This window comes from Staurois parvus, unplaced genomic scaffold (assembly GCF_062004578.1).
Source record: "Staurois parvus isolate SC_StPar_1 unplaced genomic scaffold, SC_StPar_1.0 ptg001774l, whole genome shotgun sequence".
NCBI lineage: Eukaryota > Metazoa > Chordata > Amphibia > Anura > Ranidae > Staurois > Staurois parvus.
Window position 1 is genome coordinate 267,995 of NW_028319570.1, and position 9,109 is coordinate 277,103.

The following is a 9,109-nucleotide window of genomic DNA, read 5'->3' on the forward strand; positions in this document are numbered from 1 at the left end:
ATCCAGAAGGAAGTTCAGGTGCAATGAGGATCCTGCTCACAACAGATGGGATCTCTTCATAAGTCAGATCAGTACAATGACTTGGTGATCCGTGGACAATGTCTGAACTTCAGAATTTGCTGCAATGATCAACTAAAAAAAAAAAATTCTCAACATGGCGATTCCAAGACCGTTCACCCCTAATAATGATGTGGTGCTCAGACTTATGGGTGTGCCCCTTCTTCATGATGTGATTCTTATTCTTTGGACAATACAAGTCTAAACAAGTCCAGTAATGGCAAGCTTCTCCTGAAGAAGGGGTACATGGCCTTTTGGGCCAACATCATTGTGTGCCCGTTCTTCATGATGTGATTGTCAATCTTTGGACTATACAAGTCTAAACGAGTCCAGTAATGGCAATCTTCTCCTGAAGAAGGGGTACATGGCCTTTTAGGCCACAATCATGGTGTGCCCTTTCTTCATGATGTGATTGTTATTCTTTTGGCTATACAAGTCCAAACAAGTCCAGTAATGGCAACCCTCTCCTGAAGAAGGGGTACATGGCCTTTTGGGCCAACATCATGGTGTGCCCCTTCTTCATGATGTGATTGTCATTCTTTGGATTATACAAGTCTAAACAAGTCCAGTAATGGCAACCTACTCCTGAAGAAGGGGTACATGGCCTTTTGGGCCAACATCATGGTGTGCCCCTTCTTCATGATGTGATTGTCATTCTTTCGGCTATACAAGTCTAAACAAGTCCAGTAATGGCAACCCTCTCCTGAAGAAGGGGCGCATGGACTTTTAGACCAACATTTTATAACAGTCATTCACCTTCTCAGCCTAAGCGAGGAGGAAACACCCGATCCAGAAGGAAGTTCAGGTGCAATGAGGATCCTGCTCACGACAGATGGGATCTCTTCATAAGTCAGATCAGTACAATGACTTGGTGATCCATGGACAATGTCTGAACTTCAGAATTTGCTGCAATGATCAACTAAAAAAAAAAACAATTCTCAACATGGCGATTCCAAGACCGTTCACCCCTAATAATGATGTGGTGCTCAGACTTATGGGTGTGCCCCTTCTTCATGATGTGATTCTTATTCTTTGGACAATACAAGGCTAAACAAGTCTAGTAATAACAACCCTCTCCTGAAGAAGGGGTACATGTCCTTTTAGGCCAACATCATGGTGGGCCCCTTCTTCATGATGTGATTGTCATTCTTTCGGCTATACAAGTCCAAACAAGTCTAGTAATGGCAACCCTTTCCTGAAGAAGGGGTACATGGCCTTTTGGGCCAACATCATGGTGTGCCCCTTCTTCATGATGTGATTGTCATTCTTTGGACTATACAAGTCTAAACAAGTCCAGTAATGGCAAGCTTCTCCTGAAGAAGGGGTACATGGCCTTTTGGGCCAACATCATGGTGTGCCCCTTCTTCATGATGTGATTGTCATTCTTTCGGCTATACAAGTCTAAACAAGTCCAGTAATGGCAACCCTCTCCTGAAGAAGGGGCGCATGGACTTTTAGACCAACATTTTATTACAGTCATTCACCTTCTCAGCCTAAGCGAGGAGGAAACACCCGATCCAGAAGGAAGTTCAGGTGCAATGAGGATCCTGCTCACAACAGATGGGATCTCTTCATAAGTCAGATCAGTACAATGACTTGGTGATTCGTGGACTATGTCTGAACTTCAGAATTTGCTGCAATTATCAACTAAAAAAATAAAAATTCTCAAGCTTGGCGATTCCAAGACCGTTCACCTCTAATGATGATGTGGTGCTCAGACTTATAGGTGTGCCCCTTCTTCATGATGTGATTATCATTCTTTGGAGTATACAAGTCCAAATATGTTCAGTAACTGAAATGGTCTCCTGAAGAAAGGGGACTTTGCCTTGTAGGTTGGCATTATATAACAGTCACCCTTTGGGCCAAAGTGAGAATGAAACCTTCAGTCCAGAACTGAGTTCAGGTAGGGTGGGGGACCTGCTCTTAGTTGATGTGATCCCTTCACTGGTCAAATCAGTATAATAAATTGGTGATCCACAGCCAAGGTGTAACCTTTTGGATTTGTCACTATTATCAGGCCAGACAAACAAACTAACATGCAAGGCAATTCCAAGACCATTTACCTCTAATAAAATGATGATGTGGTGCTCAGACTTATGGGAGTGCCCCTTCTTCTTGATGCAGTTGTCATTCTTTGGACTATACAAGTCTAAACAAGTCCACTAAGGGCGCGTGGCCTTCAGGGCCAACGTTATATAGTATTTAATCACCTATTTTGCCACAGTGAGTAGGACATTTTCAATCCAGAAAGGAGTTCAGGTGGGATGGGGTACCTGCTCTCGACAGATGGGATCCTTTCACAGTTCAGATCTGTAAAAATGAATTGGTTATCCATGGACAAGACCAGTTTCCAAGACCATTTTCCTCTAGTACTCAGATTTATGGGTGAGTCCCTTTTCTTGATGCAGTTGTCATCCTTTGGACTATACAAGTCTATACAAGTCCACTAAGAGCAACGAGCTTCTGAAGAAGGGACACAAGGTCCTTCAGGGCAACGTTGCATAACATTTAATCACTAATTTTGCCACAGTGAGCAGGAAACCCTTAATCCAGAAGCGAGTTCAGGTGGGGTGGTGGACCTGCTCTCAACAGATTTGAGCTTTTCACGGGTCTGTAAAATGAATTGGTGATCCTGGATAAGATCTGACCTGTTTCCAAGACCATGCTCCTCTAATACAATGATGATGTGTTGTTCAGACTTTTGGGCGTGCCCACTCTTCATGACATGATTACTATTTAGACTTTTATCTAGCCACTGATACCAACAATGAGGCACAATTCCTCCAAATGACACCAGTTTTGGGGCACAATTCCTCCCTATGATACCAAAAATGGGGCAGACAATTCCCTCCAATGACACCAGTGCTTGGGCAAAATTCCTCCCAATGACACCAGCATTGGGGCACAATTCCTCCCTATGACATAAAAAATGGGGCATACAATTCCTCCTAATGACACCTGCATTGGGGCACAATTCCTCCCAATGACACCATCATTAGGTCAAAATTCCTCCCAATGACACCAGTATTGGTGCACAATTCCTCACTATGACATCAAAAATGGGGCACACAATTCTTTCCAAGGACACGAGCACTAGGGCAAAATTCCTCCTAATGACACCAGCATTGGGGCACAATTCCTCCCTATGACATAAAAAATGGGGCGTAAAATTCCTCCCAACGATACCAGCGTTGGGGTACAATTTCTCCCAATGATACCAGTTTTGGTGCATAATTCCTCCCTATGACACCAAAAATGAGGCACACAATTCCTTCCAATGACATGAGCACTGGGGCAAAATTCCTCCCAATGACACTAGCATTGAGGCACAATTCCTCCCAATGACACCATCATTGGGACACAATTCCTCCCAATGACACCAGTTTTGGTGCACAATTCCTCCCTATGACACCAAAAATGGGGCACACAATTCCTTCCAATTACGTGCGCTGGGGTAAAATTCCTCCCAATGACACCAGCATTGAGGCACAATTCCTCCCTATGACATAAAAAATGGGGCGTACAATTCCTCCCAATGACACCAGCGTTGGGACACAATTCCTCCCAATACCACCAGCAATTATTATTATTATACAGGATTTATATGGCGCCAACAGCTTGCGCAGCGCTGTACAAAATGAAGGTAGACATTACAGGTACAATACAATGTGGTACAAGAGGAAACAGAGGGCCCGGCTCGTTAGAGCTTACAATCTAGGAGAATTGGACCGAATGACATCAACGATGGGGCACAATTCCTCCCACTGACATTAAAGATGGGGCATTGTTTTCTCCCACAGATGTTGGGACCTTCTTTACTTCCAATGGCCATAGTCTACCACCCCCCCCCCCCTTAAAGCCTGAAGGACAGTAAACTAGCCCTTTGTTTAGAAAGGGAAACCCCTGCTGTAGGCCAACAATACATAACAGTCAACCACCCGTGTAGCCCAAGTGAGCAGGAAACCCTCAATCCAAAAGGCAGTCCAGCTGCAAGGGGGGACCTTCTCGCAAAGGATGTGATGAATTGGATCCAATGGACAACTCTTGACCTTCTGGATTCGATGCAATTGTCAACAATCCAGACCTCATTATCAAGGCAGTGAACACCTCTTCGTAAGATCTGCAAATGTCCTCCTGGTTGGAAGTCTTCTTTAATATTGATTGATTGGCAGGTCATCTGAAAGCCATTTACACATCTCCCTTCATGTCCAAATGAGTCTGATTAGATATTTATATTATGTAGCGACAGACTAAGAAATATGCTTCATCTTGTTATTTATTTACTCTTTTTTTTTGCCTTCGCCAGGTTTCCTCCCCTTCCGTACACTTCTTTCTCCCCCCCGAGGCTTCATCTGACCATGGAGAAACGGCCAATTACTTAGACATTTTCTTTGGTTTGGCAGAACAAACTATAATGCCATACATCTGTACTTCACTAAGCATCGTCTCTCTCCTTTTTTTTTTCCTTCTTCTTCTTCTTTTTCTGAAGTTCGGAATTCCAGCCAAACAACACTGTGCAAAGTTCATAAAAACGGGAACGAAATAACAAAAAACACCTACGAAAATAATCAAAGCCCCCTCCTGCTTTCTGAAGGCCCTAATGCGTGTTTTGGTGAAAATGGACGCCGTTTTCATATTTATTTGCAGAAAAATCCGACCGCATCGGCAAACTCCGTTTATTTGCCGCATGCGGTCGGCTATCCCGTTTCACCGGGTGAAACCCAATCAAAACGTTTTTAACTTCTTCCATTCCAAAGCGGCGGATTTGGGGCCAAAGGGATCTGAAACCGCAAATTCTCTCTATGTGTCTCGTAATCCGCGCTTTAATTCTTCGACGGCGGTTGTCGGCGGAGTAACATTCTTAACCTCTTGGCGCCGGCCGAACGCAAATGTGCCTCTGGGCCTATTTTTAAAATATATTTAGAATATCTTTTTCTTCCATGTGGGGTCCAGGTGCGCAATATCCCCCCCATGTCTTTGCGGCAAACGTTCAACCCAAGGATCGCATTTTGCCTTGGAAGAGGAGATCTCGGTACATCACCTTAACCTCTTGGCGCCGGCCGAACGCAAATGTGCGACCTCCCGGCGTCTGGGGCTAGACACCGAGCGGCCGCACATTTGCATTCTTCCAGTCCGGACACTTTCCCCCCCCCTTCCAGTCCGGACACTTTCCCCCCCCCTCTTCCAGTCCGGACACTTTCCCCCCCCCCTTCCAGTCCGGACACTTTCCCCCCCCGGACTGGAAGGGGGGGGGGAAAGTGTCCGGACCGGAAGGGGGTGAAAGTGTCCGGACCGGAAGGGGGGGGGAAGTGTCCGGACCGGAAGGGGGTGAAAGTGTCCGGACTGGAAGGGGGTGGGAGCGTCCGGACTGGAAGGGGGTGGGAGCGTCCGGACTGGAAGGGGGGGAAAGTGTCCGGACTGGAAGGGGGGGAAGTGTCCGGACTGGAAGGGGGGGGAAGTGTCCGGACTGGAAGGGGGGGAAAGTGTCCGGACTGGAAGTGGTTAATGATTGTAACTGAAGTTACGATATATGTTCTCGCAGTGCACTTCGATCCTTTCAGACAGATAGAGGACGAGTAATTCCCTGCAGGTGTTCGGTGCAGCAAAGTAGTCGAACATATCAGGCGATTACAGTAACACTCCCTGGATATAACAAACACTCTCTATAATGTCACAAATGGCGGCTCCCCTCGTTCATCTCGATGATCTCAGCACAAGGCAGCCATTACCCTCGAAGCGCTCGCTGCATCTTATTTACTGGTAAGTATTTCTGCAGCTCCGATAATTAGAGATGTCTAATTCCCTGTAGTGGGCGTGGGCAGGGCCATGGATAAGGGGGTACCACCAGTCCTCCTGTAGGGGGGGCCCAGACAGCTGGTGAATTGGATGTGGGCAGGGAGGAGGATGGGCAATTACTGGAACCGATCCCCTGTATGGCGCTCTTTGCAGCAGCTGAAAGCCGGCTTCTTCCCCTCCCGCTGGCTCTCAGCTGCTGTATAGAGACACGTACAGGGGATCGGTTCCAGTAATTGCCCCCGCCAGCCGTGCTGATCACCCTCCCTTCCCACATCCCATTCACCATCTGTCTGGGCCCCCCCATCACACTCCTTGTGCACCATATGTTTCCCCACACCATGACACCACCAGCCTGAACCGTTAATACAAGGCAGGATGGATCCACCACACCATGACACCACCACCAGCCTGAACCATTGATACAAGGCAGGATGGATCCGCCACACCATGACACCACCACCACCAGCCTGAACCATTTATACAAGGCAGGATGGATCCCCCACACCATGACACCACCACCACCAGCCTGAACCATTGATACAAGGCAGGATGGATCCACCACACTATGACCCCACCACCACCAGCCTGAACCATTGATACAAGGCAGGATGGATCCCCCACACCATGACACCACCACCACCAGCCTGAACCATTAATACAAGGCAGGATGGATCCACCACACTATGACCCCACCACCACCAGCCTGAACCATTGATACAAGGCAGGATGGATCCACCACACTATGACCCCACCACCACCAGCCTGAACCATTGATACAAGGCAGGATGGTTCCACCACACCATGACACCACCACCACCAGCCTGAACCATTGATACAAGGCAGGATGGATCCACCACACTATGACCCCACCACCACCAGCCTGAACCATTGATACAAGGCAGGATGGCTCCACCACACCATGACACCACCACCAGCCTGAACCATTGATACAAGGCAGGACGGATCCCCCCACCATGACACCACCACCACCAGCCTAAACAGTTGATACAAGGCAGGATGGATCCACCTCACCATGCTTACAGTTAAATGCTGATGTCAGCAATGCTCAGCGGGATGGGCATTTGTTGGCACGCACCAAATCCTAAAAGATAACTTTTATTTGTTTTAATCAAAACCCAGTTATGTTTATTTATTAATTTATTAGAGGCTGACAAATGAGCAAAAATGTACAATTTTTTTTTTTACATTTTTATTTATTTATTATTTTTTTTTCCCCATAACAGCTTTATTAGAAAATGTGTCAGAATACACAGTGCTAGATAAATTCTCGTAATCAGGATACAAAATCAAAAGTATACATATCCAAAAGCGAAAAAAAAACAAAAACCGCTTTTTAGTTTTTTAATGAATGTATTTTTCATTACCGTAATGGTATACGGCAACGTTTACCCAATTGGACGTATAGCATCACAATCTCAGCAAGACCCGAATGTCAAAGCAGAGAAGGAGAGTTGGTCTGGCAGTTCTTGTCTTGCATACTGTACCATGATTGACAAAAAAAAAATTACAAAAACTGTTAAACCATTTATGTTTATATACAGTTGCAAGAAAAAGTATGTGAACCCCTTGGGATGACGTGGAGTTTTGCATGAATTGGGCATAAAATGTGCTCTGAACGTCATCTAAGTCACAACAATAGAAGAACACAGTCTGCTGAACATAATACTACACAAACATTAGATGTTGCCATGGTTTAATTGCACATAACATGTAAACATTCACAGTGCAGGGAGGAAAAAGTATGTGAGGCCCTAGCTTAATGACTTCTCCCAGAGCTAATTGGAGCCAGGAGTGAGCCAACCTTGACTCCAATCAGTGTGATGATATTGGATGTGTTGCTGACAGCTGTCCTGCCCTTAAAAAACACTCACCTGTTTTGGGTTTACTGGTTTCAAGAAGCACTGTCTGATGTGAACCATGCCTCGCAGAAAAGAGCTCTCAGAAGACCTACAATCAAGAATTGTTGACTTGCATGAAGCTGGAAAGGGTTACAAAAGTATCTCCTTGAGCCTTGATGTTCATGTGTCCACGGTAAGACAGACTGTCTACAAATGGAGAAAGTTTAGCACTGTTGCTACTCTCCCTAGGCGTGGTCGTCCTGTAAAAATGACTGCAAGAGCACAGCGCAGAATGCTGCATGAGGTAAAGAAGAATCCCAGAGTGTCAGCTAAAGACCTACAGAAATCTCTGGCACATGCTAACATTTTTGTTGACACATCTACAATAAGGAAAACATTAAACAAGAATGGAGTACATGGGAGGACACCACGGAGGAAGCCATTGCTGTCCAAAAAGAAGATTGCAGCACGTTTGAAGTTTGCAAAAGAGCACCTGGATGTTCCACAGCACTACTGGCAAAATATACTGTGGACAGATGAAACCAAGATTGAGTTGTTTGGGAAGAACACACAACACTATGTGTGGAGAAAAAAAAGGCACAGCACACCAACATCAAAACCTCATCCCCACTGTGAAACATGGCGGAGGGAGCATCATGGTTTGGGGCTGCTTTGCTGCCTCAGGGCCTGGACGGATTGTTGTCATTGATGGGAAAATTAATTCCAGAGTTTATCAAGACATTTTGCAGGAAAACGTACGACCATCTGTCCGCCAACTGAAGCTCCGCAGAGGATGGGTGATGCAACAGGACAATGACCCAAAGCATACAAGTAATTCAACAAAACAATGGCTGCAACAGCACAGAATACGCCTTCTGGAGTGGCCCAGTCAGAGTCCTGACCTCAACCCCATTGAAATGCTGTGGCATGACCTTAAGAGAGCGATTCACACCAGACATCCCAAGAATATTGCTACACTGAAACAGTTTTGTGAAGAGGAGTGGTCCAAAATGACTCCAGATCGTTGTGCAGGTCTGATCTGCAACTACAGGAAACGTTTGGTTGAGGTTATTGCTGCCAAAGGAGGGTCAACCAGTTATTAAGTCCAAAGGTTCACATACTTTTTCCTCCCTGCACTGTGAACGTTTACATGTTATGTGCAATTAAACCATGGCAACATCTAATGTTTGTGTAGTATTATGTTCAGCAGACTGTGCTCTTCTATTGTTGTGACTTAGATGACGTTCAGAGCACATTTTATGCCCAATTCATGCAAAACTCCACGTAATCCCAAGGGGTTCACATACTTTTTCTTGCAACTGTATATATATATATATATATATAATTTTTTTAAATATATTTTATATATATATATATATAAATATATGTGTGTGTGT